The 4395-nt window shown below is 50.4% G+C and overlaps 1 pseudogene; it reads right to left on the minus strand.

Moving 5' to 3' along the window:
* Positions 1-205: 205 nt before the first annotated feature.
* Positions 206-3959, minus strand: LOC125519443 (annotated as a pseudogene).
* Between the last annotated feature and the right edge of the window lie 436 nt (positions 3960-4395).

Raw genomic sequence — 4395 nt, forward strand, 5'->3', positions numbered from 1 at the left:
AGGGCAAGTCATATCCTCAACTATACACAAGGAGGAAGACTTGGAGTACAAGAATACATGTGCTAAATACATACCTCAACACATACAAGATATATGTATGTCAAAAAAAAAAAAGCCCAGTTTTACTTAGTGCGTAGAGAGGAGCACCTGAAGTAGCATGCACGGCCTGCATTTGTCTATTTGGGCGACTTGAAACAATATATGATTAAATACATGATAACTTACGACGCAGCCATTTTGTACCGTGGGATATAAACTTGTAGACCTCAATTTTAGAGGTGGGTTTCTTGTTGGCTTCGTCAGGCAGCATCATGTGTCGATCCTTTGTGCTGAATTCCATCATGCAAAAGTTACCTTCCACTTGCTCTCTGATTGCATACTCCGCATTCTTCACCTCGGAAGCCGCAGCAGACTTGCAGTCAATCGTGGCACGGATTCGCGTGAGAGAAGAGAGGTGCTGGATGCCGAAGCTGAAATTTCCATACAGGGACAGTGTTTTCCGTGCGCTGAATTCGAGAGAAAGCCTTCCAAGCTTCTTCATGGCTCGTGATGTCAACTCCGGCTCCGTCCCACCATGTTGGCATATGAGCGAGAACACCTTCAGAGAGCTAAAGCCACCATCCGCGCCGGCGATGCACCTGCCCGTTGTGCTCATTTTGGGCCATGGGGTGATGTTACCTGAAGAAACTAACTTAGAGAAGGACTAGGTGAGGCAAGCCTCACAGGACACCGGCACCTTCATCGTCCAACTGGAACATTTCAATATCCATGTGGGTAACGCTGAGAAGGGACTTCATCTTGTGCGCGGCTACTCGGGGGATCGGAGCGAAGAGCGTCAACTCAAATCTTCGGAGCTGCTCTGGTGGAGGGAACTTGAGCTCCAAACCGAGCAAATCAAAGTGCAGCTGGCAGTCAAGAGAGAGGGAAGTGAGCCTGGTGGACCTTGCAACCTTCTCAAGGAATAACTTGACACTTTGATGATGAGATAGTTGTGATCCATGCAATCTTACGCCGAGGACCCTCAGCTGCTCTGATCTATCCATGAGATCTATCACTGAATGGAGTTTACTCTTACTGTCTACACCGATGGTTGACACTTCTTCAAATCCCTGCATTTTCAGGATTTTTTTCCGGCACTTTGACATGACCGTCGATCAGGAGATGTGCCAACATTTTCTGTTTAGCTATGGATGCAGGCAAAATGCTCAGTTTTGTCGTCCGCCTCAAATCCAGGGTCTCCAACTGCCCTAGTTCTCCAATTTCCTCTGGCAACTTATCGATGGCGGTCCCGGCAACTCCTAGGTGTCTCAGCAGAACCAACCCTTGAATGCCTTTTAGATGACGGCTTCTCAGACTATCAGAATCTTCCAGATCAAGAACTCGTATAAGTTTGAAGGATGGAAGAAGAGACGTCCCTTCTATTTTACCAGAAACTGTGAGGGCCGGACGAGTACTAGCAACCCCTTCAATACCCCCCAAGACGGTGATGGATCGCACTTTCCACAGGTGCACTGCGGCCGAGGCCAAGGTGACATCTTGGTCTTGGTCGTCGTAGCGGTCCAACGACAGTCGTCTGACAGTATGCATGCTACCTGGAAACAGCCCGGAACTGAGATCGGCACCGAATGTAACGAACTTGCCTTGGCTCGACTTGATGAAATGGAGGATCAGACCATGAACGGTGCAACCCACTGCCTGGTCATCATTGTAGTTGAACACCGGTTGAATCAGCCTCCTCATGATAAGCTCGTTGAAGTATCTCTCCCCTGTTTCCCACAAACTGATTGATTCCTCTCTTGTTTGTTGACCTCTTCCTTCCGTATCTTTTCTAGGGATAAACCCTTCAGCTATCCATACCCGTATCAGAGGATCTTTCTTAATGGCATAATCTTCTCGAAAAACACTAAGGTACAGCAAGCAAGACTTCAAAGGCAGAGACAAAGCAGCATAACTCATCTGCAGTAGCTTCATCACCCCTTCCGATGTGAAGTATTGCTCTGCTGATGAAACAATGGGCATCCTGAGCTCTGCCAGTTCTCTGTGGCATTTCGTTGTTAATAAGCCGGTTGCAATAGTTATCGCCAATGGCATGTCACCACACATTCTGAGTACCTTTCTGGTAAAATCATCATAATGAGACGACCATTCGGTTTGTCGGTCTCTATCTGGATCTAAGTATAAAGATTTCTTCTCGCTGAGATCCTCCATCCGATAGATATCTGTGGGAGGAACAGAACAACGTTTGGCAACATCGTTGATGCAAGTCGTTATTAATACCAAACTTCCACGATTCTTATTGCACAAAGCACTGTTGATAATTTTCCAAGCGTGTTTACTCCATAGGCCATCCACTATGATGAAATACCTGACATGTTTAATTCAATATGATATATATACATGCCATAAAAGTATATCATTTGATTTGTGCTCGACAGAAATTTGCAATGATATACTTCCTCTGATAATTTTTATCTACGTCTAAAATGCACTACACTTTGATAAAAAGAAAGTACAGTCAGATAAAGAGTAGAGTCGGTTCTACGAAAGTACGGTGCACCATATATATGTGCAGTAAACTTCACAAAAAGTGCAGTTTACGCCATCAAATCATGCACTAGATCTATTGCACAAGACTCTTGACAAAAGATAAGGTAATTAAACTGCAAGTACGTACCTCTTCGTGCCGAGGTACTCCCAAAGCTCAGTTAAGAGTTTGGTCCGATCCTGGCCGACAGTTCCCCTTCCTCGCCTTACCTTTTTCTTCTTGGGCATCGGCGTCGGCAGCGGCGGGAAGGACTTTACTTGGTGAAGTATGTCCACTAGAGTCTTCCTCATGGACGGTCTCCGACCAAGGGTGACGAAAGCTCGGCACTCGAACTCCCCTTGAAGCTTTGCATAAATCTCCTTGGCAAGAGTAGTCTTACCAATGCCTGCCATTCCGACGATGGAAACCACCCTGAGCTTCTCACGCTCGCTCATCACATACTTGAGAATAATCTCATCTTAGGCAGGGGACACGCACGATGGTAGGTTTCTCCTCAACAAATAGCCGTGAATCGGTTGTGATTTTGCAGCTGGGCATAGCACCAGGATCATGGAGGCCAGTGGATACTTCGGTAGTAGTAACAAGTTTGTACCTTTCACAGAGCTCAAGCATATGATCGGAACGGGCCTTGAATTTTTTTACTTCCTGTTCTATCTCCGACTGTTCACCTCCCGTGTTCACCGTCGCCGCCGGATTCTGATACCCCGTGTTCGCTGCCGCCGCCGCCGCCGGATTCTGATCGGTCCAGTCCTCGATGTCGAAGATTAGCTCGGGGACAATCCCCACCCATGTTGCGACTTGCGAATTCGTCTCCCGCTGCCTGGAAGCTTGTCGAAGAAATCCTGCTGAAGGGTCACCAGATCTTGCCCTAGCTCTCGGATTATAATGGGAGGATTCTTCAGTTTGGTGAGCTTGTCGACAAGGGAGTTCATCGACCCTGCTGTATAGCTCACCATAGGTTGGCCCTCCATGATCTGCCTATCTCTCTCACGCCCAATCCAGGAGGTTGGCGATCAGATATTTGCGTGCGCTGCTTGCTTGATGGATGCGAAAGGTCATTAGGGCTTCACCGCCCCCCCTAATTTATCCTACTTTAAGATGATGTGCACATTTTTTCATTTGAGAAAAGACACCAAAGGACATCTTATATCTCAGAATTATTAAAAACAGAAGGGGTAAGAGCAACTTCAATGGGGCAACCCATTTCGTCCGCCCGCGTCCATTTGGGTCGGCGCGGACAAAAGTGGCGGCCCAACGCGCCGACCCAAACTCAAATCGTGTCCGTCCGGCGTCCGCGCCGACCCATTTCCGGCCCAAAATTGCGCCTGGAATGCGTCGGCGCGGACGCGCCGCGCGTCTCCTCGCCGTTCGCCGCGTCCCCACCTGGCGGCTGTCCAACCGCTACGGTCAACATAATTTATGACGACCGCCCACCTTGGGCCCACACGTCAGCGACGACGGTCGTCCTTTTTTAAGCCGGGCGTGCGGCGGGGCCGTCCTCATCCACTACCACTCGCTCCCCCCCCCGTCCCCATCTGGCCACCCCTGCCCCCACGCCGGCGACAACCCTAGCCACCGCCAGCATGGGTTTCTTCTCTGGCGTCGGCAGCAGGCGCAAGGGCAAAGCCCCCGCCCTCCCCGCGCCGGAGCGCGCTCCCCGGCAGAGGCAGCGCATCAGCGTGCCGGTGCACCAGGCTGAGTGGCACTGGCACCACCGCGTGCCTCTGCCGTACCCAGACGTGACGCTGCCGCACGACTGGCATTTGGATCCGGAGAGGATCCTAGTGCCGGCGGCGCCGCGGACGGCCAGGGCCCATGCGGAGGAGGTGCGGCGCCGGCGGGCGTTGCTG

The sequence above is a fragment of the Triticum urartu genome, chromosome 7 (genome assembly GCF_003073215.2).
Source record: "Triticum urartu cultivar G1812 chromosome 7, Tu2.1, whole genome shotgun sequence".
Taxonomy (NCBI): Eukaryota; Viridiplantae; Streptophyta; class Magnoliopsida; order Poales; family Poaceae; genus Triticum; species Triticum urartu.